The sequence below is a fragment of the Vulpes vulpes genome, chromosome X, assembly GCF_048418805.1.
Source record: "Vulpes vulpes isolate BD-2025 chromosome X, VulVul3, whole genome shotgun sequence".
Classification (NCBI taxonomy): Eukaryota; Metazoa; Chordata; class Mammalia; order Carnivora; family Canidae; genus Vulpes; species Vulpes vulpes.
In genome coordinates this window covers 31,987,468-32,015,035 of record NC_132796.1, presented here as the reverse complement: position 1 = coordinate 32,015,035, position 27,568 = coordinate 31,987,468, and the positions used below count along the sequence as shown (strand labels likewise).

General features: G+C 40.5%; 1 protein-coding gene across 2 annotated transcripts in view; it reads right to left on the bottom strand.

The window, feature by feature from the left end:
• Positions 1 to 25,961, bottom strand: part of PRRG1 (proline rich and Gla domain 1) — a 144,124-nt gene extending 118,163 nt beyond the window's left edge. The window contains exon 1 of one of the 2 annotated variants that reach the window (XM_026012182.2): positions 25,820 to 25,961. The gene's annotated coding sequence lies outside the window, so the exon portion shown is untranslated. Of the gene's footprint in view, positions 1 to 25,736 lie in introns of both variants that reach the window. The other variant, XM_072744559.1, reaches the window with a different exon arrangement.
• Between the last annotated feature and the right edge of the window lie 1,607 nt (positions 25,962 to 27,568).

The following is a 27,568-nucleotide window of genomic DNA, read 5'->3' as shown; positions in this document are numbered from 1 at the left end:
AATCAGAAACCCAGAAACAGGAAAGTCCAGAACCAATATCAGCATTGCTGATTGCTGGAGGCTCAGTGTGAACAGTGTGAGAATTAAAAACTCCAGGGAGGCCCCATCTTGGAGGATGTTCACACTTTTGTGAGTTTTACCTCCAGGAGCCCTACCAGGTTCTCACAGTGAAGATAAGAGAAAAAAAATCACTCAGGTTTCCAAGCAGGGAGAGGAGAAAAGTAGCCTTTTTTTTTTTTTTAACATGACCAGAGCATTCTTTTCTTAACAAGACCTGCCCTCAAGAGAACTATTTACCAGACCTTAACCAACCTTGGGGAAGTAAAACACTCAAATTGGCTCAAAATACCAAAATACACACCTGGCTCTAACCCCCTCTAGCCTTCCACATGAGGAAAGGGAGATACCCAATTGTAGCCTCTGTCTCACTGAAGGGGGAGAAGCACTTGTGAAGGTCAAAACCCAGGGGCACAGACTCATTAAAAGACTGAGACCCAACTGTAGGATTATGGAACACTTCCTCTCTTCCCATACATTGCCACCACATCAGTATGACTCCTGTATAATAACAGGGGAATACAATTGCAAGAATGACACATGTCAGACTTTATTTAAGAACAAGTCCCCAGGAGAACCCAAAGAAAACAGAGGAGTCAAAAACAAAGTAAACAGGAGAAATTTATCCTCTGATACCTATAGCTACAGCAAACAAACACAGCCTGACCTTTAGCCAGATAAACATCAAATTTCACACTAAAAGCCTATTTACCCAATCAATACATCATGTCTAGCTTTAAAAAAAAAAAAACCCTACAAGTTATAATAAAACCAACCAAACAAAAACAAAACAAAACCAGTTTGAGGAGACAGAGAAAGTATCAGAACCCTACTTAATTCTGACAGAGATGCTGGAAGACCAATTCATGAAAACCCCAGTAGAGAGAAGTAATTAAGAAAGAAATTTTAGAATAAAAAAAAAATTTTTTTTAAAGATTTTATTTATTCATGGGAGACAGAGAGAGGCAGAGACATAGGCAGAAGGAGGAGCAGGCTCCCTGTGGGGAGCCGGATGCAAGACTCAATACCAGGACCCCAGGATCACAAACTGAGCCAAAGGCAGATGCTCAATCATTAAGCCACCCAGAAGTCCCCCAAAAAATAATTTCTGAAAAAAAACTATAGATTGAATTTATAGCCAAATGGACATGACAGAGGAGTAAGGGAACGTAAAGACAGATCAAGGGGCACCTTGGTGGCTAAGTCACTTAAGCATCTGACTCTTTAATTTGGCTCAGGTCATGCTCAGGGTTGTGAGATCCATCCTCATGTCAGGCTGCACATTGGGCTCCACACCCAGCATAGAGCCTGCTTAAGATTGTCTTTCTCCCTCTTTAAAAAAATTTACAGAAAGCAAATAGGGAGGAAAATTAAAATAAACAGAAGCTCAGAGACCTATTAGATGACTAAACAGTCATAAATAAGTGTAATTAGAATACCAGATGAAGAGGAGAAAAAAAATTTGAATAATAAAAATTTCCCAAAATTGATAAAAGATAGAAATTCATAGATATAAGATACTAAATGAACACAAAACAGAAAAACACAGAGAAGCCCGAAGTACATAATAAACCACTGTAAGCCAAAGATAAAGAGCAAACCTTGGGGGGGGGGGCACTTGATGTTATGAGCACTGGGTGTTATTCTGTATGTTGGCAAATTGAACACCAATAAAAAATAAATTTATTATTAAAAAAAAAAGAGCAAACCTTGAAGGCAGCATGGGAAAAACGACACATCACAGTCAAGAGAACAATGATCCAATTGACGGTTAACTTATTAGAAACCATGGAGGAAAGACTGGAACACCATACTTAAAGTCTTGGCATGGGTAGGGGGTCGGGTGCGGTGGAGAACAAATGTTATCCCAGAATTCTATACCCAGCAAAGATAGAACTATAGAGTAAAAACGAAATACAGATATTTACAGATAAAAGTGACTAAAAGCATTTGTCACTAGTAGATTGGCTCTATAAGAAGTTCATTTGTTGGCAGCAGACTTGCACTGTAAGAAATGCTATAAGTTATTTATAGAGAAAGGAAATAATACCAGATGGAATTGAGATACTCAGAAATGAATAAAGAGCATCCAAAATGGTAAATGGCTGAGTAAATGAGTAAATGCAAAAAGACTATTTTTTGCTTTTTTCCTCTACTTTTCTTTATAAACCAAATAACTCTTTAAAACTAAAACATTGCTGTGTGTGTGGAACAACCATAACAGAAAGGACAGGGATGTGGGCCTGTAACTTTGTAAGATTTCCATGTTTTACTCATAGTATATTATTAACTAATGTACTAAAAAGTACATTAATTAAGTAGACTGTGAAAAGTTATGTTTGTACATTATAATCCCTAGGGCAGCTACTATTAAAAAAAAAAAGGTACAAACAGTACAAAAAAAAAGAATAGCTAAAATATCAACAGAAAAAATAAAAGAGAATCCTAAAAACATATTCAAATACTCTAAAAACAAGCAGGAAAGATAAACAGAGGGGATCCCTGGGTGGCGCAGCGGTTTGGCGCCTGCCTTTGGCCCAGGGCGCGATCCTGGAGACCCAGGATTGAATCCCACATCAGGCTCCCGGTGCTTGGAGCCTGCTTCTCCCTCTGCCTATGTCTCTGCCTCTCTCTCTCTCTCTCTCTCTGTGACTATCATAAAAAAAAAAAAAAAGATAAACAGAGATGTGTAGAAAATACAAAATAAAATACTAAGCCTAAGACCAACATGTCAATGATTAAAGATTACCAAATTGAATGTTCCAGTGACTGTCAAAAGGCCAAAGTAAAACAAATCACAAAAAGTACTGCTTACAAGACATTCATTTTAAATATAAATACATAGATAGGTTAAAAGTGAACAGATAAAAATATATACCTTGGAAACAGTAAGCCAAAGGTTGGAATGACCATTAATATCACAAGGCAAATTCCAAAACCAAATGAATTAGCGATAAAAGACTCTTCAATGATAAAAGGGTCAATTCAATAGGAAGGCATCATCCCAAATATGCATGCATCTTATAACAGCATTTCAAATATATAAATGAAGAACCAACAGAATTAAAGAGAAAAATAGACAGTGGCACATGGATGGCTTAGTCAGTTGAGCACCTGACTCTTGGTTTTCACCTCAGGTCATGAACTCAGGGTCCTGAGACAGAGCCCCACATTGGGGCTTAAGACTTTTTCTCCCTCTCCCTCTCCCTCTGCCCCTCCCCACACTTGTGTGCACACTTTCTCTCTCTTTAAAATAAATAAATAAATCTTTTTTTTTTTAATTGAGAACCAGATAATTCCCCAATCATAGTTGGAGACTTTAACTCTTGTCTCAGCAATGGATTGAACTAGGGGGAAAAAAATCAACAAAGGCATAGAACTAAACAACATTACCAGACTTTAACCTACTTGATATTTATAGAACAATATATTCAATAATGGCAGAGTACACATTCTTTTCAGGTTTACATGGTACACTTACCAGGAGAGACCATAATCTAGGTTATAAAACCAGCCTCAATTAAAAAAAAATGAAATCATACAGAATATGTTCTCTGACCACAATAAAATTAAATTAGAGTACAGTTTTAGGGCACAGGACCACCTTCAAGTTTGTGAGTCACCAGGACTCAACAGTAGGTTATACTCATAGCTAAGATTTATCACACCAAAGGGTACAAAGTAAAAGCATCAGGAAAAAGATATACATTGGGTAGAACTCAGAAAGGCCAGACATAGGCTTTTATATATGCTTTTTCTCTAGAAGCAAAATACCATGACATATGCAAAATATCTCTGCCCAGGGAAGGGCAGAAAGAGCATTTGAATTTCAGCATTCCCAGACCCTACAGAGAACTAGTCATGTAAGTATATCCTGCTATGCAACCAGCCATGGTAACTGAAACTTGGGACCCCAGTAATGAAACCAGGCACACATGATTGATCAATCTGCATGTCTGTACAAAGCAATTCAAATAGGTACAGCATGGTCTACTGCTCCTGATGTACAAAACAAAATCAACCATTAAAATAAAAACATTCAAAGCGCCACATTCCCCGGGGCTGACCAAGGTTCCAGGTTCCCTCAGAGACATGGAATTAGCAATCAGACCCATTGGGTTAACATTTTCCTCACAAATACCAATATGAAAACCAGGAAAATCCTACATATTTTGAAAGTAAACAATAAAACTCAAAATAATCATTGGATCAAGAAATAAGATACAAGCAAAATTGGACAATATTTTTAACTAAGTGGTAATGAAAACACAACATCAAAATCTGTAAAATGCAGTTAAAGTACTACTTAGAGGGAAATTTATACCCTTAAATGTCTACATTAAAAACAACAATACATGGGACGCCTGGGTGGCTCAGTAGTTGAGCAGCTGCCTTTGGCTCAGGGCCTGACCCCAGGGTGCCAGGATCGAGTCCCACATCCAGCTCCCTGGAGGGAGCCTGCTTCTCCCTCTACCTATGTCTCTGCCTCTCTCTGTCTCTCTCATGAATAAATACATAAAATCTTAAAAAAAAAAATAACAATGCAAGGCCAAAAAGTATTACCAAAAATTTTCCAAATATATATGAATAGAAATTACCCTCCATGGTATCTTCTATTTTTTCCAGATAAGATGCTTGAATGGGGGACGCCTGGGTAGCTCAGCAGTTGAACATCTGCCTTCAGCTCAGGGAATGATCCCAGGGTCTGGGGATCGAATCCCACATCAGGCTCCCTGTAAGGAGCCTGCTTCTCCCTCTGCTGTGTCTGTGCTTCTCTCTGTGTATCTCTCATGAATAATCTCATGAATAAAGAAATAAAACCTTAAAAAAAAAGATGCTTGTATGGTAAAACATTTGGTTTTTTTGGAAACCAAAATACTATAGACTGAAGAGGCCATAGGATCTGTAAGCAGGAGGCAACCACCTCCTCAGTAGGAATGCACCATTTAAAGCACACCATTCTGGGCAGCCCGGGTGGCTCAGTGGGTTTAGTGCCACCTTCGGCCCAGGGTGTGATCCTGGAGACATGGGATCGAGCCCCACATTGGGCTCCCTGCATGGAGCCTGCTTCTTCCTCTGCCTGTGTCTCTGCCCCTCTCTCTCTGTGTCTCTCATGAATAAATAGGTAAAATCTTAAAAAAATAAAAATAAAGCACACCATTCTGAGTAGGCCCAAACACTATGATTATGCTTTGTTTCCTACTCCACTGAGGGGTGAGTGGTGGGGGTAGAGAAGGGGCAGCTTCAGAATCTGTGTAGTCTTTCCAGTTGTATAAATAAGACTTTCTAATGGGGGCAGCCCGGGTGGCTCAGTGGTTCAGTGCCACCTTCAGCTCAGGGCGTGATCCTGGAGACCCGGGATTGAGTCCCGCGACGGGCTCCCTGGATGGAGTCTGCTTCTCCCTCTGCCTGTGTCTCTGTCTCTCTCTCTGTGTGTCTCTCATGAATAAATAAATAAATTTTTTTAAAAAAGACTTTCTAATGAGCAGGTCTTGATATTTTCCTTGGCCTTGCAATGTGAGAAAAGGGTAATCCATTAGAAAGCCCTGGCTTCTGTCCACCTGCAAACTGGGGACCCCATTCTGCCCAGAGACAAGTATAAGGCTCAATGAGCATGTCATGGTACATAAGCAGCTGAGTAGCTGGCCAGTGAGAGTCCTATTGTGTCACATAGCCAAATATTCCCAAAAGAACAACACCATGGCTGATGGGGCCACAAGTATTACTCTAACAGCTATTAGACTGCCTTGCCACACTTCCATGGATTCAGCAGGTAAAGAGACAATGAGCTCAAATGAATTCAGACAATGTATTGCTTACACAGCACAATCAAAACCAGCATGGTGTCAATTTCCCTAGTTCCCACATGATGACATCAAACAGGAGAGGCCAGATGACAGTCCAAGCAAATGTGTCATAATGCTGTCAAGTTATAAAACTGAACCCAAGCAGTTTTATCAACTTACAGAGACATCTGAAGTTGTAGCCCACAGGGTATAAGGTGGAAAGTCCTGCACTCAGCTGAAACCAGGAGATGGGTGAGAAATGTCCTGATGGCAGTTTCCCACAAGATACATTATGAGAAGCTGCTTCATGGCAGCTCCTCACCAGCTGCTTATCTCCCCCTTGCTCTGGGAGGCGTCACAGGGCATTTTGCCAAGACTTAAGTCAGATTATGGTCAAACATTGCCCCCATGGCCTGAATGAAGACATACAAAGCTGCCAAGGTGCTGCACAGAGAAGCTTTTTTTACAATATGCTGAACTTATCTGCTTCTCTGTAAACCAGAAGTACAATAATGATGTTCAATGCCAAGATTTCTGAAGTACTTACTAAGAGGTGACAGAGAATTTCAGCGGGGGCCTAAATTAGTTAAAAGTAGGATGAGTGTAAAGGTTTTAACAGAATATCCTGTCATCTATCTCTACAGGCTAATGGAGTTAACCACTCCATATACAAGCACCCTTGAAGCAGGGGCCCTATTTGTGGGAGGTATGTGTAGTACACAAAGAAGGAAGCACTGTACCAGCTGTATGACTTCCCTAACCACTCACTCTAGGTCCTACAGGATATTCTTTAGGTCTGGTAATACTCTCTGGAATTAATGCTGCTTAAATGCTGGTTAAATAGAGTACGGTCAAAGATTATGGTTCTGAAACAACTAGTGCACTCTAATCAGAAACATCTACTCCAGAAAGTGCTAGGACCTTAGGCTGTAAACAAACTCAAATCAGACCTCTCTGAGACAGCATGCCTTAGTCCTGGCTAACTGGGGAACCTACAACAAAATGAGTTTGAATTATAGTTCTTTAAATACAGATATGAACAGCAACTAAGATTTACCTATGCCACAATGAAGGTTAGAAGTACATGAACTTTTGATCATTTTAAAAGAATCCAGAACTCCTATCAATACTACTACATAAGGACTCAAACATTTTTGGAATAAAAAGAATGAAATACTCATTATAAATTTATCTTTAAAATATTTAAATGTAGGAAGGGAATGTTTAAGATTTCTTTGGCAACATTATACAGAGACAACATTTAATTTAATTAAAGCTGTTTGAAGACAATTCATATACTGTTTTAGAAAACAGGTCCCAGCCAGCGTGTGATGGAGAAAAAAGAAGCGAAACCACATGCCATTGTAGTAATGTAATAGGAAAAAAATAACACTATCAGTTGAAGTCCAGTAACTGTAGCACAAGAAAGAGAAACCATGGATAGGCCTAGAGAAGCAGGTAATGGTACAATGTCACTGGGCAGGCCCTCTATGAGGACTGGAAGGAAAAATAACCCACAAAACAATCTATGGTCTATTACCCAGCTAAGAAAGAAACAGACAGATGGAAGAAAAATCCACACAAACCTTGTGAGAGTTCTGTGATGTGAAACCACAATGAAAATTCAAGATGATATAACTGTCCTCACTAATTAAGGGCTACGGATAGACACTGGGATAAGCTAACCTATAATGCAGTATAAACTCTCAAAGTAATTTACCAAGTCATATGACTACTGTAGTCAATTAAGTATTAAATGAAAAATAAGAATTTAATGCCAAGACTTGTATTTTGGATAAAATTTGGAATGAGCCTTGTTATAAATGGTAATCAGAATACATTCTCTCACACATTATGCTTGAAAAAAGGAGGTAATGAGAAAGAGGCCCCTTTTCTACCATCCCTGCTTGCATTAGCAAGGAGGAGGAGGTCAAAAGGGCATGGAAAAGCACCAAAAGACAAAAACTTCTCTGAAGAAGGTGATACAGACTCCTGTTAGCCCCGTAATTTAGAGGCCCTTAGGCTAGGACCAACAGTGCGATTTCTCCAAAGGAATGGCCAAGGGAACCCCATGTGTCACATTCATGCCTATACTCAGGTTGCTTCTTACCCAGAGAATACTACAGTGCTTCCTTCCCACCCACCCCCACCATCCCCACCTCTTCTCCCCCACCCCTTCACAACAAAGTAGTGGATACATGTGTGGTAGTAGGTGACGTGGAGAACAAAGGCAAAAGAAACGTAGTTAAAATTAAATTTCCTTACAACTTGAAACCCATTGACAAATACTTGATATAAGCAGAGTATAACACTCCTCCAGGAACTCACAGCTGTGTAAACATTAATGCTTTGCTAGAGGCAAAAAGTGTCCTTAGATTGACAATAGCCAGACCTCCCGGATCACGTAAATCTTCTTTAACGTATGAAAATCCTTTTGGAAACATCCTTTATCCTGCCCCTCCCAACTTAAAAGTATATAATCAATGGCTCCTCACAATCCCAGTACAGCTCTTCCAGCTCATCAGTCCTGTTCCCTGGCTTTAATAAAACCACCTTTTTGCACTGAAAAGGTCTCAAGAATTCTTTCTTGACTGTTCCTTCCCAGATTCCCACCATCACATCAGTGGGCAAGGGAAGAAGTTTTATTTAAGACATTTCAGTTGGGGCGGCCCCGGTGGCGCAGCGGTTTAGCGCCGCCTGCAGCCCAGGGTGTGATCCTGGAGACCCGGGATGGAGTCCCACATCAGGCTCCTTGCATGGAGCCTGCTTCTCCATCTGCCTGTGTCTCTGCCTCTGTGTGTGTGTGTGTGTGTCTCTCTCATGAATAAATGAATAAAATTTAAAAATAAAATAAAATAATATAAAATAAATAAGACATTTCAGTTTAAGGTACCCTGTCATTTACATGATATCTTCAAGGAAAAATTCTGACTGGATATAGCTGTGGGAACTGTCAGTGTGCAGAATGAAGCTCAAGTCATGGACATGAGTGGCATTATCCAGGGAAAGGGCAGAAGTCAAGGAAGGAGTTTTAGGGACTGAGTAAGAGATCCAGGAAGATGCAGTAGGTAAACAAAGCTTTCTGGAAGTAGAGTTCATCATATGATATCAGTAACTTCCTGAGGGATCCAAAGGAAAAAGCAACCATTAAAATACATCTTTAAGGGCACGTGGGTGGCTCAGTTGGTTAAGCACCTGCCTTTGGCTCAGGACGATCTGAGGGTCGGAGGATTGAGCCCTGCATCGGCAGGGAGCCTGCTTCTACCTCACCTTCTGCCCCTTCCCTTGCTCCTGCTCTCTTTCTCACTCTCTCTCTCTCCAATAAATTAAAAACAAACAAGCAAACAAACAAAAAACCCCACATCTTTACTTCATCAGAAAACTAAATCTATGACTTAAATACTTATATTCATCATCTGTTTTAACAGAATAGTACAGTGGGTAATCTAATTAAGTCAGCAATATTTGAATGGATAATCTTACCAGTTCAAAAAATATTTTTTGAGTACCTACTGCATGCCTGCCCTGGTGTTAAGAACAGGGAGATTACTCTAACCAATTTACATAGTATCCTTTCATTCATTCAACATTCATTAAGCACTTAATGCTTGTTAGACCATGATGGTTAATGCTTAAAATGCATACATAGTAAGCATTTGATATATACTTTCTCTTTCTAAACAGTTTCACTGTGTGCTTACTCTGTGAAACAGAATGGAAGAAATGCAAAAGCATGCTTCATGAAATGGGACCTCCTGAAAAAAGCTCTTAAGATTCAGTGTCAGGGAGACTTAGATTAGAATTCCAGCTCTACCATATAACCCAAAGTGACCTGGGGCACTTCACCTCTGAACTGCAATGTCCTCACTATAAAACATAGATAAATATCATATACCATACAGGATAATAAAAATAATGAAAGTGACGTATCTGGTACAACATTGAAGGGTTATTGTCATTGCTGTTACTGTTCCTGTTGTTATTACTATCGAGAAAGATAATCCATGTGGCCAGAAGTTGCTTATTACTATTAAAGAACATAACCCACATGGCCAAGAGCTGCTTGAGAGAAGAAAAAAATAGTTCAGATAATCTTCTGAATAATAAACTCAGTATACTCCTATGAATAACTGAACTGTCAAGAATGGGTTTGGGTTCTGGAGAAAACACAAAATCCTACTCTACACAGAATTTGCCCTAGTCCCCTTCCTGGTCTTCTGAGGGCCTGACACCAGCCCTGTTGAAGCAGACTAAAAAATACCCAATATAAATGCAAGAAGTCCAGGAATATTCATCATCCTGACTTTTGGTGTTGGGAACCAGGCAGAGATCATGTAGATAGAGACAATATAGATACTCTGACCCTTGGCTCTAAGGCTGAGATTCTGGTGCAAAAACAGCCCCAGGTAAATGATTAAGAACTGAAATGCAACCAAGGAACCTAAACAGAAAAAGGAGAAGCCAACTCAGAAAGGTTAGGTGTATATAATCTTTGAGAAAGTGACTAATGGGTCCATAATGGTGGACAGGGCTTTCTAAAAGCATTGTGAAGCATGGGGCCCATAAATTGGAGGTTTTGAGTATCTGTAGATGGGCAGATTTGAGTTAGGGACTGGTATTAATGACTGGGTAGACCAGTAAAATGGATACGATTACAATGTTAGGAAAGATAATAAACTCTGAACTAGGACAATAGCAGTGGGAATGGACAAGTGAACTTTGCTAAGGTCAGTTCTGTAAACTGAGTGAACATTCACAGTTTAAAAGAATATAAATAAAATGCTAATAAATATTAGCATCTACCACTTACATTTTAAAGAAAATTTTAAATTCAAAGAACACATTGATTTTGTAATATAATACTAATGCGGGCAGCCTGGGTGGCTCAGCGGTTTAGCGCGGCCTGCAGCCCAGGGTGTGATCCTGGAGACCCGGGATCGAGTCCCATGTCGGGCTCCCTACATGGAGCCTGCTTCTCCCTCTACCTGTGTCTCTGCCTCTCTCTCTCTCTCTCTCTCTCTCTCTCTCTCTGTGTCTCTCATGAATAAATAAATAAAAATCTTTTTAAAAATCCTTTAAAAAAATACTAATGCAACAAAAACATCGGAACACTAACATTTAAAGACTGCTTTTGGGGGTGCCTGAGTGATTTTGGCTCAGGTCATAATCTCAGGGTCATGGGATGGAACCCCATGTCAGCAGGCTTAGCAGGGTTGGGGGGGGGGGGCGGGGGGGGGGGGCGGTCTGCTTGAGGTTCTCTCTCTCTCTGTCCCCTTCACTCACCCAACACATGGGCAATCCCCCTCTCTCAAATAAATAAATCAATCTTGGGACACCTGGGTGGCTCAGTGGTTGAACATCTGCCTTTGGCTCAGGGCATGATCCCAGAGTCCCAGATCAAGTCCCATATCAGGCTCCTTCCATGGAGCCTGCTTCTCCCTCTGCCTATGTCTCTGCCTGTGTGTCTCTCATGAATAAATAAATAAAATCTTAAAACATAAATAAATCTTTAAAAAAAATAAAGATTGCTTATGAGCCTAAAGAAATATTTTTTATGGGACTCAGGGGTTGAGTGTCTGCCTTTGGCTCAGGGCATGATCCCAGAGTCCCAGAATAAGTCCCATATCAGGCTCCTTCCATGGAGCCTGCTTATCCTGTCTCTGCCTCTCTCTCTGCCTTTCTCTGTGTCTCTCATGAATAAGTAAATAAAATCTTAAAAAAAGAAAAAGAAGTATTTTTTACTTCTCTATGTAATAATATTTTCTTGATAAATCCTAAAGAAAAATGAGTCAGATACTGAAGCATGATAAAATTACATGGGAAAATAAATATACCCTTGCCAAAATCATTATTCTGGTCCCATGAGTAAGACTAACACAGAGAAAGAAACTAGAATATATTCCATTAACTTTTTTTTTTTTTTTTGCAGTGACAGCATATTTTAAAACTAGGCATATGTTTCTAACTTTGCCAGCTTTCTCCCTGAAGCAAACATGTCAGAGAGGATTACTGTGGCAAGTTAGTCATATGGATTTTTTTTTTTTTTTTTTACAAAACTGGAATGCATAACATTAGAAGCAAAACCACAAAGAACAGGCATACTGGAGACAGATTGGAGCAGATACACAGAACAGAGTGCTTTGAATAACAAGACTTTGCCTCTCAAAAAGGAAGGGATTGATTACCTAGGAGTCCAGAATAACACATATCTTCTAAGACAGTTTTGAAAGAAGGGAAAAAAAATAAACCTCAAGGAACTTACTCCAGGTCAGGAACATAAAATATAATACACTTTCCTAAAGAAATACTGGACTCTAAATTCTGAGGCACTGAACCTTAGAAGTTTAAACTGTTATTTAAATTATGACCCATTTAACTGCCAAGTCTTTCAAGAAGATAATGAGTACTATCAAAAATTCATCATTAGTATCTGAATGAGCTTGAAAATAAGTACACCAGTTATTACCACCCAATAACAGAGAAAGCAAAGCAACCATTGAGCATTTTTTTTAAAGTTACTTATTTATTTGAGAGAGAGAGCGCGGGTGGGTGCACACACATGCACGCAGAGGGAGGAGTAGCGGGAGAGGGAGAAGCTGGGCAGAGTCTGATGCAGGGCTTGACCCCAGGATCATGACCTGAGCAGAAGGCAGATGCCCAACTGACTGAGCTACCCAGGTGCCCCTCACTGAGCATTTTTAAGAGCTCTGATTATCCTTCTTGTGGCCCTTTGATTCTCACTGTATTATGCTCAATAACACTCTTTTTTTCTTTCTCAATAACATTCTTTTTTTCTAGTTTTGTTTTGTTTTTATTGAAGTTCGATTTACCAACATATAACACCCAGTGCTCATTCCATCAAGTGTCCTCCTCAGTGCCCGTCATTCAGTTCTCAATAACATTCTTGAGAGGGACACCTGGGGGGTTCAATCAGCTAAGCATTCAACTCTTAATTTCAGCTAAGGTCATGATCTCAGGGTTGTGTGATCAAGTTCTGCCTTGGGCTCCATGCTCAAGGGGGAGTCTGCTTGAAATTCTCTCTCTCCCTCTGTCCTTACCCCAGGTTGAGCACAGGCACCTTCTCTCACTCTAAAATCAATAAATAAATCCTTAAAAATTTTTCTTTTAATTAAAAAAAAAATCTAGAGGGCTCAGTGGTTGAGTGCCTCCCTTTGGCCCAGGGCGTGATCCTGGAGTCCCAGGATTGAGTCCCACATTGGGCTCCCTGCATGGAGCCTGCTTGTCCCTCTGCCTGTGTCTCTGCCTTTGTGTCTCTCATGAATAAATAAATAGAATCTTTAAAAAAAATTGAGAAGTACTTAAGTTTCTCTTTTACAAAGGGTAAAGCTAGAACACACTCTTTACATAGCAAAGGTATTCAGTAAATGCTGAATTAAAGTTTGACTTATGTTGTACAAAGCCATTTCCTTAGGAGACTCTAAAATTCTACTTGCACTGATAGTATTATTCCTATGGCTCCCAACATTTTCAGGATACTTTGTCATTGTGAGAAAGGTGTTGTAATACCAAGAGGTTATCTTCTAAGCTGTGAATATGGGGGGCGGGGGGGGGGATCAAAACATCTGAGAAATTACTTCCTGTTCAAAGGCTCAAAAAATTTTTTTTACCTTGTCTATTACTTCCATACATATCAAAGTGAGCACACATATATGCACACATGTGCACAAATTTGTCCTTTTCAATTCTGCCTTACCTAAAAATTACGTATACAAAAATAACATCAACAAAACCTCACCTACAACTAGAAATGCAATGTGAGAAATTTTACGGGACTATTTTGCTGATATTTTGTCCCAATACTATCCTCAATTTACATTATATTGATGAAAATATCCATTTTAAATATGAAATAACTTGTTTCCTCCAAGCCCCCAATTCTGGAAAATGATACTTGGCAAAGGACAGTTTCCCATATTTCCTATTTCAGAAGAAAATCTATGCAGCAAATTATGAGGTATTCAAAGCATATGAAGCAGTTGAAATGAGATGCACTAGAGCCTTATTATTACAACAAATATTATCTATAGAAGAGCAACATCAGCATCACATGAAAGCTTGTTAAAAAGGCAAAATCTCAGGATATGTTCCAGACCTTCTAAATCAGAATCTACATTTTAACAAAATTTCCAAGATGCACATTCACACCAAAGCTTAAGAAGTAGCAAACTAATGAATTTATCCCACAAATGTAATGATGAGCAAAAAGATGTATATGTAGATGATCCAATTTATATAAAGGTCAAAAGAAGCAAAAAATACTAAATATTTAAAGACAATTAGGTGGTAAAAGTCTCAAGAAAAGCACAGGGGGTTTCCAGCTTCCAGGCTGGCACACAAGGAACTCAGAAATCACAATTCTCTCTTAAGTATAAAGTTGATCAAAGTGCAAATACAACTTTTCTTAAATCCACAAGAGAAGTAAGATCATAGGACAAACCACTGCCCCCAAACTAGAAAGACAAGCAGATACAGAGAATTACAACTTAACCAAGCAGAAACCCAAGAGCAGAAGCCTCAGAGAGAACCAGTGCCAAGGTAGGACAACCTGAACTGTGATGAACTGCTGGAGATGCAGTATAGACAAGTACAAGAATTAAACCTTTCAGGTGGATTCAATCATGCCTCCCCCCCCCCCCCCCACTTCCATGAGACTTACCTTCAGGAGCTAGAACTGGTTCTCACATTAAATAGTGGAAAGAAATTCCCTCATGCTTCCAGTGCAGGGAGGGGGAAAGGAGTCTTTGAAATATACCAGAGCACTCTGTTCTTCATAACAAGGATTTCCTTCAGAAGGACCAATTTTACCAGAGCCTAACTAGAGCCAAACCTACTCAGGAGAAGAGAAACACACAACTCCAGCCCCATCTAGCTAGCTATACCACCACCTAAGGGGGAATAAAAACTGAGAAGTACTGGTGAAGTTCAAGGTCTAGGCACTACTGGCTCACCAAACATTTGAGGCCAAATACAAGACTACAGAACATTTCTCCTACCCCCACACCGTACTACAACATTACTAAAGGCCTATTTACTGCAGTTCCTTTTACCCAGTACATCATGTTTACTATTCAACTAAAAATTACAAGGCATATGAAGAGGCAAAAATCACATTTGAAGAGACTGAACACCAGAAACAGAGTCAGATATGGCAAGAATGTTGGATTTATCAGACAAGGAATTTAAAAATATTAGGATTAATATGCTATGGGCTTTAACGGAAAAAATAGGCAACATGTAATAATAGACATAATACAAGCAGAGCAATGGAAATTCTAAGAAACAATTTTTAAAAATACTACCAATTAAAAATGCTCTAACAGAAAGAAAGAATATCTTTGATGGATCATTAGTAGACTGGACATGACTGAGGAAACAGTCTCTAAGCTTGAAAACAGGGGAGCAGAAATTTCCAAAACTGAAATGAAAGAGAGGCTGGAAAAAAACCCCTCAAAATATTCAAGAACCGTGGGACAAGTACAACAAGGTAACATAAAGCATAATGAAAATACCAAAAAGAAGAACAGAGAAAGGAATAAAAGCAATATCTGAAGAAATAATGACAGAATTTCCCCAATAAATGTCAGATACCAAATCATAGATTCGGGAAGCTCAGAGAACACCAAACAGGATAAATTGAAAACACACACACACACACACACACACACACACACACACACACACAAAATCAACTACAAGTAGGCAATCATAAGTCAAACTGCAGAAAATCAAAGATAAAAAATATTAAAAGAAATCAGAAGGAGGGCAGCCCGGATGGCTCAGCGGTTTAGCGCCACCTTCAGCCCAGGGTGTGACCCTGGAAACCCGGGATCGAGTCCCACATCGGGCTCCCTGCGAGGAGCCTGCTTCTCCCTCTGCCTGTGTCTCTGCCTCTCTTTCTCTGTCTCTCATGAATAAATAAAATCTTTAAAAAAAATCAGAAGGAGAAAAAACACTTTGCCTGTAGATGAGTGAATGTAAAAATTACAACTGACTTTCCCTCAGGAACTATGCAAACAAGAAGGGAGTGAAGTGAAATATTGAGTGTTGAGCCAAAAAAGAAAAAAAAAAAAAACCACCAACACTGAATTTTGTACCCTGAAAAATTAGCTTTCAAAAAGGAAAGAGAGGGGATGCCTGGGTGGCTCAGCAGTTCAGCATCTGCCTTCGGCCCAGGGCGTGATCCTGGAGTCCTAGGATCGAGTCCCACATCGGGCTCCCTGCATGGATCCTGCTTCTCCTCCCTCTGCCTATGTCTCTGCCTATCTCTGTGTCTCTCATGAATAAATAAATAAAATTTAATTTAAAAAAAAAAAAAAGGAAGGAGAGAGTGGCCTGGGTGGCTCAGTGGTTGAGCATCTGCCTTCAGCTCAGGGCATGGTCCCAGAGTCCTGGGATCAAAATTCCATGAAGAAGACAGGAACAGAAATTTCACCAAAGACAACATACACATGGCCAACAAGCACATGAGAAAATGCTTTGCATCACTTGCCATCAGGGAAATACAAATTAAAACCACAATGAGATATCACCTCACACCAGTGAGAATGGTGAAAATTAACAAGACAGGAAACAACAAATGTTGGAGAGAATGTGGACAAGGGGGAACCCTCTTGCACTGCTGGTGGGACTGCAAGCTGGTACAGTCACTCTGGAAAACAGTGGAGGTTCCTCAAGAAGTTGAAAATAGAGCTACCCTACAACTCAGCAACTGCACTACTAGGTACTTACCCCAAAGATACAGATGTAACGAAACACCAGAACACCTGCACCCCAATGTTCATAGCAGCAACGTCCACAATAGCCACACTGTGGAAGGAGCCACGATATCCTTCGACAGATGAGTGGATAAAGATACACACACACACACACACACACAATGGAATATTACTCAGCCATCAGAAAGGATGAATACTCACCATTTGCTTCAACGTGGATGGAACTGAAGGGTATTATGCTGAGTGAAGTGAGTCAGAGAAGGACAATCATTATATGGTTTCACTCATACAGGGAATATAAGAAATAGTGAAAGGGAGTATAAGGGAAAGGAGGGGAACTAAGTAGGAAGAATTAGAGAGGGAGACAAAACCACTAGAGACTTCTAACTCTGGGAAACGAACAAAGGGTTGCAGAATGGGAGGTGGGCAGATGGTTGGGGTAACATGATGGGCACTGAGGAGGGTACTTGATGGGATGAGCACTGGATGTTATACTATATGCTGGCAAATCAAACTTCAAGAAAAACAAAAGAAGAAAACAAAACAAAACTCCACGATGGGCTCCCTGCTCAGCTGGGAGCCTGCTTCTCCCTCTGCCCCTCCCCCTGCTTGTGTGTGCTCTCTCTCTCAAATGAACAAAATCTTAAAAAAAAAAACTAGAAAAAGAACAAATTAAAAGCAAACAAAAATTAGAGCAGATATCAATGAAACTGAAAACAATAAATTAATAAAGAAAATAAATAAAACCAAAACCTGATTCTTTGGAAAGATCTATAAAATTGATAAACCACTAGCCAGGCTAAGAGAAGAAACGATTTACAGTATCAAAAATGAAAGAAGAGGCATCACTATAGATCACATGGACATTAAAGAGTTAATAAGGGATTATGAACAAATCTATGCCTACAAATTTGATAACCTTGATGAAGCAATTCCTTGAAAGATACAATCTGCAAAAGCTCACACAAGAAAAAAAATAGACAATATGAATAAGTCTGTATCTATTAAAGAAGTTGAATCAATTTCTAGTTATTAATCATAATTACAGCAATAGGCCCAGATGGGCTTACCTGTGAATTCTATCAAATACTTATGGAAAGATTATATCAATTTTCTACAGTCTCTTCCAGAAGACAGAAACCCAGGGAATACTTCCTAACTAGTGAGGCCAGAATTACTATAACACCAAACCAGACAAAGACATTACAAGAAAACTACAGACCAATACCACTCATGAACATAACATGCAAAAATCCTCAACAAAATATTAGTAAATGAAATCCAATAATGTATAAAAAGAATTATACATAATAACCAAGTGAGATTTATCTCAGATATGCCAGGTTGTTTCAACAGTTGAAGACCAGGGCAGTCAGGTGGCTCAGCGGTTTAGCACCACCTTCAGTCCAGGGCCTGATCCTGGAGACCTGGAATCAAGTCCTGAGTCAGGCTCCCTGCATGGAGCCTGCTTCTCCCTCTGCCTGTCTCTCTGCCTCTCTCTCTGTCTCTCATGAATAAATAAATTCTTAAAAAAAAAAAAAAAAACAGTTGAAGACCAGTTAATGTAATCCATCACATCGACAGGCTAAAAAAGAAAATTCATGAAAAAAGAAAAATCATGATTATATCAATAAATGCCAGAAAAGGACTGAAAAAATTCAAGACTCCTCATGGGGGGAAAAAAAAGCCTGTCAGCAAATTAGGAATAGAGAAGTTGTCAACTTGTTAAGAACATCTACAAAAAAACCTACAGCTATCATCATACTTAACAGTGAGAAACTCAAAATTTGCCCACAAGACAACAACATCCCCTCACCACTCCTCTTCGACATTATATTGGAAGTCCTAGCTAATGCAATAAGACAGGAAAAGTAAGTAAAAGTTATACAGATAGGGAAATAAACCAAACTTTGTTCCCAGATGACATTATCATGAATGTAGAAAATGTAGAAAATCTAAAAAGAAAACGTAGAGGGATATCTGGGTGGCTCAGCAGTTGAGTGTCTGCCTTTAGCCCAGGGCATGATCCTAAAGACCCAGGATCGAGTCCCGCATCGGGCTCCCTGTATGGAGCCTGCTTCTCTCTACCTGTGTCTCTGCCTCTCTGTCTCTCATGAATAAATGAATACAATATTTAAAAAAAAAAAAAGGAAAGAAAACGTAGAAAATCCAAAAGAATCAACAAAAAAAACTCCTGGGGCTAATGAGCAATTATAGCAATGTTGTATAATATTAATATATGAAATTAATTAATTTCCTATATATTGGAATATACCAGCAATAAATCAGTGGAATTTCAAATTAAAAATATATTTCCATTACATTAACACCCCCAAAATGAATTAGATATAAATTTAACAGAATATGTATAAAATATTTGAGGAAAACTACAAAATTGATGATGAAAGATATCAAAGAACTTTTAAAAATGGGGAAGTATTCCATGTTCATGAATAGAAAGGATTCAATATGTCAAAATGTTAGCTCTTCTCAAGTTAACCCACAGATTCAACACAATCCCAATCAAAATCAAGCAAGTTATTTTGTGAATATTGACAAGACTGACTCAAATATTTATAAAGAAAGGAAAAGCCCTAGAACAACCAACTCAATAGTGAAGAAGTCAGAAGACTGACACTACCCCATTCATAGATTTATTATAAAGGTAATCAAGAGAGTGTCATATTGGTAAAGATTATTAAGACATCAGTGGAACAAAATAAAGAGCCCAGAAATAGACCCACATAAATACAGTCAACTGATTGTTGACAAAGGAGCAAAGGCAATACAATGGAGCAAAGACAGTCCTTTCACCAAATGTACTGGAACAAATTACACACAAAAAAGAATCTAAACACAGACTTTACACCCTTCACCTAACTTAACTCAAAATGGATCATAGACTACATGTAAAGTGCAAAACTATAAAACTCTTGGAATATAACAGAGGAGAAAATCTAATTGACCTTAGGTATGGCGATGACTCTTAAGATACAACACTAAAGGCATGATCTGTAGAAGAAATAATTGATAAGCTAGATTTCATTAAAATTAAAAACTTCTGGGATGCCTGGGTGGCTCAGTGGTTGAGCATCTGCCTTCAGGCTCAGGGCATGATCTCGGAGTCCGGGGATGAAGTCCCACATTGGGCTCCCTGCGGGAGGCCTGCTTCTCTCTCTGCCTGTGTTTCTGCCTCTGTCTCTGTGTGTGTGTGTATCTCTCATGAATAAAAAATAAATAAATAAAATCTTTAAAAAAAAAAAAAAACTTCTACTCTGTGAGAGGCAACGTCAGAAGAATCAAAGGACAAGCCAAGGAATGAGAGAAAAACAGACATAGAGTATTATCCAAAATATACAAAAAACTCTTAAAATAAGAAAACGAACCTGATTTTTTTTTTTTTTTTTTTTTTTTTTACGAACCTGATTTAAAAATGGGCAAAGAACCTGAAAAGACATCTCATCAAAGAAGATATACAGATAGCAAGTAAACACATGAAAAGATGTTCATGAATTCTAAACTAAAATGAGCTATCACTACACACCTATTTGAATGGCCAAAATCCAAAACACTGACAAAACTAAATGCTGATGGAGATGTGGAGCAACAGGAATTATCCCTATGGGTGAGAATGCAAAATGATACAGCCACTTTGAAAAACAGTCTGCCTGTTTGTTACAAAATCAAACCATACTCTTACCATAGGATCTAGCAATTGTGTGCCTTAGTATTTACCCAAAGCAGTTAAATACTCGTGTCCACACAAAAACCAGCACATAAAAACAAACAAACAAACCTGCACTTAGATGTTTATAGCATCTTTAGTCACAATGTCAAAACTTGGAAGCAACCAAGATGTCTTTCAGTAGGTTAATGTATAAATAAATAGTGCTACATCCAGACAATGGAATGTGAATGAATCAGTGCTAAAAAGAAATGAGCTATCAAGCCATGCAAAGACATGGAGGAACTTTCGATGCATATTACTAAGTGAAAGAAGCCAATCTGAAAAGGCTACATACTAAGATTCCAATAATATAACATTATGGAAAAGGCAAATCTATACAGACAGTAAAAAGATTAATGGTTGGGGGTTGGGGCCAGGGGGTAGAGAGGTAGATAAATCAAATCGAGGAAATTTTTTTTTTTAAAGATTCTATTTATTTGAGAGAAAGCACATGCACACGGGAGTATACACAAGCAAGGGAAGGAGGGAGAGGGAAGGGCAGAGGGAGAAGGGGAAAGACACTCTCCTCCGCTGAGCTGGGAGCCAGATGGAGGGCTCCATCCCAGGACCTGAAGATCATGACCTGAGCTAAAGGCAGATGTTTAACAGACTGAGCCACCCAGGTTCCCCAGGACACAGGATTTTGGGGCAATGAAACTATTCTGTTAAGATACAGGTCATTAAATGTTTGTCCAAACCCACAGAGTGTACAACACCAAGAGCGAACTTCAATTTAAACTACAGACTTCAGGTGATAAAAATGTGCCAATATAAGTTCATGAGTTGTAACAAATGTACTACTGTGTTGCAGGATGTTGATAGTGGGAGAGGTTGGGTCTGAAGACAGACAGCATATGGGAACTCTGTACATCTCAATTTTGCTGTGAAACTAAAATCCTCTAAAAATAGTTCATTAATATTTTTTAATGCAAAGGAGTGACTTTTTCTCTTCCCTTGTAATGATTTGATCCATTCCCAGAGTTTCCTGTCCACTCATACCTCTCTCCTGAACTTCACTCACATGTAAAAGTCATCTTGAGGAGCACCTGGGTGGCTCAGTGGTTGCACATCTGCCTTCAGCTCAGGGTGTGATCCTGGAGTCCTGGGATCAGGATTGAGTCCCACATCCGGATCCCTGAGGAGCCTGCTTCTCCCTCTGCCTATGTCTCTGCCTCTTTCTGTGTCTCTCATGAATAAATAAATAAAATCTTTAAACACACACACACACACACAAACCCCACAAAGTCCTCTTGAACTCAGCATGCTTAGTACTGAATTCTTGATCCTCCTGCAATCTTCCATATCTCACTAAATAGCTACTCCATCCTTCCAGTTGCTCAGACCAAAATCCTTGGCATCATCCTGGACTCATCCTCTGTCGTATTTCCCTGCTAATTCTCCTTCCAATTAAGTGAACATTCTTGTGATTATTGTGCAAGCTAATGTGTGAGAACCACTGTGCTAAGCCACCTGTTTTAGATATATAGGAGGAATCTACAAATATAGGACTAGAGTTTGAAGAGAGTAGGAGATGTCAATACATTCCCATTTTGAAATGAACTGCTACTGAAATTACATTCCTCATAAGAAATGGCAATTATAAATAACAAGAGCTACCACTTTGGGGGCAATTAGCATATGCTAAATATTTTTTTGAGATTTTATTTATTTGAGAGAGAGAGCGCAGGGGAGCAACAGAAGGAGAGGGAGAAGCAGGCTCCCTGCCGAGCACAGAGCCTGACGTGGGGCTCGATCCCAGGACCCCAGGACCATGAGCCAAGCTGAAGGCAGATGCTCAGCTGAGCCACCCAGGCACCCCAGTACGTGCTAAATATTATGATAAGCTGTAATCTATCTGATCTCACTTAAGAGGTAAATATTATACCCATTATTTTTATTGATGAAGAACTGGATGCCTAGAGAAAGAAATTTAACAAATGCCTACAAATCCCATGCCCTTGACCACCATATTATTGGTCTACATGGAGTGGTTAAGAGAGTCTTGGATAGAACCCTAAAAAAGTGACTCAGTGGAAGTGGCTGGGGTTGACCCGTCAAAGAATTAGGACAAAAATCAGAAATATGGAGAGGAAGTCTAGGTGAGGAAAGTTTAAAAAGGTAGTCTTAACTACACTTATCTGAAATATCTTTTTTAGTGAGTCTAAAGACCACAGAGGCTGTTATGTAGAACTTCTTCAAAAAGAAGTTTTATAGACTCTACTCACCCTCTCTGAGACCCAAGCTTTTCTCATAACAACCAGGCATTAACTTGAAGTGTTTTGGGGTGAACAGTGATTAAAGCTATTATTTTTTTTAAGTGACATGGAGAAAAAGTGCTTTTACATTTAGGTGGAGAGAGGTTAAAATGAGAGGAGAAAAATAGAAGTTACTAACAGCCAGAATAGATTGTTTGCTTTGCTGGCACAGAGACTTGGACCAACCAAGTAGCCAATCCTGACTCATTTTTAGACTAAAAGTATCAATTCTACTAATAAATCAAGTGATCATTTGCTCATATTTTCTCCAGTTGGTAAATCTACTGAGGAGATGAAAGCTAGGTGTGGGGATGATGAGCTTGAGTGGTAAGGAGCAAAGAGAAGATAATTGCTTTCATGAGCCAAAGGTGACTAAAGCCAATGATGCTGGTAGAGTTAAGACAAATGTCAAAAATAGGGGGATCCCTGGGTAGCTCAGAGGTTTAGCACCTGCCTTCGGCCCAGGGCGTGATCCTGGAGTCCCGGGATTGAGTCCCGCATCAGGTTCCCCACGTGGAGCCTGCTTCTCCCTCTGCCTGTGTCTCTGCCTCTCTCTTCTCTCTCTCATGAATAAATAAATAAAATCTTAAAAAAAAATAGGCTGCAGAAATAGGGCACTATAACATGAAGAGGCCCATCAGCCAACTGCTCAAACCACCTTAAGACTTAGGAGTATAATACAACTGATTAGTCTCTCTAATTGGTCTAATAGGTTACAGTTTCTTTAGTTATATTAGCCTTCGAAGGATACCATGTGGCCAGCATGATTCTCTTGTCAATTCCTATATTCCAGCAGTGCCCTGTTAGTGTCCTTCTACAAATGATTAATCTTCTGTGTCATGTTGACTTTTCACTAGTTTTAGTATAAGAAGTTGATCTATTTTTTATTTTATTTTATTTATTTATTCATGAGAGACACAGAGAGAGGCAGAGACACAGGCAGAGGGAGATGCAGGCTCCACACAGGGAGCCCGATATGGGACTCAATCCTGGGACTCCAAGATCACGCCCCGGGCCAAAGGCAGGCGCTAAACCACTGAGCCACCCAGGGATCCCAGAAGTTGACCTGTTTTAAAATTTGATCTTTTCCTCATGCCCGCTTTGTCTATATCTGCAAAGCTTTTGTACCTCTTTTAGAAAGGTAAACCACAGACTTAATACATGGGAACTTATTTCCATACTTTTCTTACTTACATTCCAAATAATGTTCAAATATGACATATAATTTCAGCATTCTGAATCTTTTCTATTGTCCCATGAACTTTACACAATGCCAGCATTTATTAACATTTACTTGTAAGTACATTTATTAGGCATTTAGTACATACACAGCAGCCTTAGGTATTGGGATAACACAGAAGACTGAGTTTCTAGTTCCAAGAGAGAAATAAGACCAGTGGAATCAGTTTAACAGAATAGAGGGTGATTAATTCATTCTGAGGGAAATGTCAAAATTTTCTAAGAAAAATTTGAGCTGAGTCTGAAAGGATGAGTAGGGGTTCATTAGGCTTTGGAAAAGAGAAAAGGTATCACTAGCACCTTCCTCCCCAAAACTGTTAATGTTCATGGCATTTAATTTAAAATAACAGGAAATGAAAGAGTAAAATGACAACACAAGAAGAAATCCTGTTCACTTCATGGGGGGGGCGGGGGGGGGGAGGTTGTGCCTTTAAACACACTTCAAATCTGAAAGCTAACTGTTTATAAAACAGGATTTACAATCAAGGGAAAGGGGTGGAGGAGGAAGAAGTTGTTTGTTGTATTCAGTTAAACAGATGAGTAAAGAAATGGACATTTATGCTTGAAAACACATATACCACTTTTCATAAAGATCCTAATTTTGCAAATGAAAGCCTTGGAACCTTACCTAATATTACAATTCCTAGTGTTTTTTATTCCCAATATCATTGTTAAGGGTTCTAAAGTGAGTCTACTCAAGAACTTAGCAGCACCTCCACACACACGCAATCATCCCCTCTTGACTGAAGCGATCAACAGCACCTCAATCAACTTTCACTTACCTCGATTTGCACACCTTCACATCCTTCAAAATCTGGCTTTATTTATACTACCACTATCAGAAGGCATTAATTTGGGGAACCTGAGTGGCTCAGTCCGTTAAGTGTCTGCCTTCTGCGCAGGTCATGATCCTAGAGTCCTAGGATGGAGCCCCACATCCAGCTCCCTGCTCAGCGGGGAGTCTGCTTCTCCCTCTCCCTCCGCCTGCCGCTCCCCCTACTTGTACTCGTACTCTCTGTCGGTGTGTGTGTGCGTGTCAAATAAAAAAAATTTTTAAGGCATTAATTTAGCTGTAAGTTTTGACACCCCACCTCCTCACCCTTTCGTTTAATTACTTACTCTTCAATTTTATTCGTTTCGCTTTTCTACTGAAGGGACACTTAGGAAACATACCAAGAGCACAATTACAAAACTATGGATGCAGCCAGAGTGCGAATACACACACTCTGGATTTGCAATCATATTCCTCTTGAGGCTGTTCCTACCACTGATCAAAATCAGTGGACCAGGAAGAAGGAAAAAGCTGAGGCAGGAAGGTTGTTCCCTTCCTTCCACTCCCTCCATGCCTGCCCCCGCCCCCGGCCCCCAGGGCCACACCGCGACCTCGTAAGCTCCCCACTTCACCGACCCGCCCCCGCTGTCACCCGCCACTGCCTAGAAAACAGTCACAGCCTTTGTTAAAATGTCCATGAGCACAATGTACCAGAAGACAGACACATTCCCGGGGGCGGGGTAGAGGAAAGTCACACGAACGCCACGCCCTCCTTGGCACTAGCCTGGGGTGAGCGCCCACCTTCCCCCCGAATCCTCTCACCCACGACAAGGAACGTTCCTGGCAACTCTGCACTCCGACTGCGCGGGGGAAGGGAAGGGCCCGGGACGCTGCTGAGGGGCACCCAGCGGGGGATACTGAACTTGAAGCTGGGACACCCTCCAGCGCCCTTGGCGAGCCTCCCGGTCCTGCCAAGCCTGAGTAAGGACTTCCAGTCTCCGGAATCCTTCTATTTTCCTCCTCACAGAAACCCTCACCCACTCCCGCCACCACGCACTCCGCTCCGCACGCGGCCGGCTGGACACTTAGGCAGTGCGGCCAACTCCCCTACCTCACGTCCGGCCAGTTTCTCTACCAGGGACCGAAGATTCCCCGGGCACTCACCCGCACACTCCCCGAACCCAACCGGGATGTTCGGCGCAAACCAGGTTGCCCAGCCACAAGCTCCGCGCCACCACCTCACTCACCGCGCGCTCAGCTCCGCTACTCCGGGCTCTGCGAGTCGCCAGCTGCGCCTGCGCGCTCCCACAGCCGCCGAACCTAGTAGGAGCCTGGAGCGGCAGGCGGATGGGAAGGGTGGTGGGAAGCTGAAGTGGGCGGGGTCCGGGCGGGGTCCGGGCGGGGTTAGGGGCGGAGGGGCGTGGCCAGCGGGGTGGGAAAGCGAAGGGGCGGAGCCTCCGCCGCCTTGGTCCGGAAAACCTAGTGCTTAGGGCACCCGGCTGGAGTTGTTTGTTTTTTCTTGGGGGGGTGGGGGAGGGCTGGAGTTTTCCACTCTTGAGGTCTGTTTATAACACTGTTTAACACTGGCAGAGAAGTTGTCTGGTCCCCTCGGTGCACCCCCACATTCATCCTCGAGAAAGCCCGCTTCGCGCGACGCCCAGCTAGCCAGTTCCCGGGGCCACCCTGAAGCCACCCTGGATCCACCCTAGCTAGCCTTTTATTCTTTTGCACGCCTATCTCCCCACATATCATTTCCCTACCCCTACCCTCTGCGCATTTCTACCCCTCGCGCGCGCAGTCCTCAGCCCTCCAGAGGTGAGGGGCTTGGAGATTTCTCACCCACAGACCGCCTGGTTAACGTGTCTTTGCTGGGTGTGAGCCCAGAACGTAGTGGGTGACTATCTAGAGACAGCTGTTAGCTCAACTCTTTTCCTAAGGACAAACTCTATTGCTGCTCTTTCTGCACTTTGGTGACAAGAATCAGCTTTTTTTTCTTAAAAACAGTCTTTAATATGCCTACCCGAGTATCTTGGGAAGAAGAACACGGGTTGTCAAAGAAGACGCACCTTTGACCCCGCTTTTTAGGTAGCTACCTTAGAACTTGAGCCTTCTAAAAGCCCCTCTGAGAAACAAAATGTTTGGCCTGTGTTGTGTGGACTTTGCCCTAATGGTTTCAGGTTTTCTGGCATTTAGCATTTTAAGAAGCCTAACTTGATTATTATTCCATGCTGCATGCGTGCTTAGTTTTAAATTCTATGCTTTTCTGTTTAAAATCTGGTCAGCTGTCGTATCTCACGTGCCTTTGGATCAGCTATTAAGCTAAACACACCTGAGTGAATACAACATGAATTGGCCTGTGAGCCTAAAGTGATTTATTCCAAATTACTTTTCCTTTCTTCTTTTTACTTTAGTTATGATGGAATTGAGAAACATTTGGCTTATTAAGAAAAAAGGAATTGCCACAGGGCCACATCCCTAGTCCTGCCCAGCAACTGTTTTGAATGTGATGGCAGCATTTTTGGGGAAAGTCTGGTAATTGCCCTTAGAGATCTGAATATCCTGCAATTCTTCCCATTAACCTTTGTGGTCCTTCCATTTCTGTATTTTACAAACCAGACTTTCTTGAACTCATTTCTGTTTTGCATCTGTCAAATAACTATAGAGAGATTGTAGTGAGGACATACTGTAAGAGTGTATGTATACTGGTAAATGTAAATACAGACTATAGGATGAATAAATCTTGTAAGTGCCTGGAAATAGGACTTAGTCCTATTCATTTCACTAGTAAAATGTTTTGCATACAGAAGGTGCCTTAAAAAACCCCACTCAGTTAATATAGGTAATTTTTGCATCTTAATAGATGTGTATATATGTTCATGAACTTTCATTTGATTACTGGGTTTATTTTCTTATTTTTGTGTCTGAGTTTGTCAGGATATTTTGACTGAAGTGACTAAAAGTACAATGAAGTAGCTTAGCCAAAAAGAGGAAGTTAT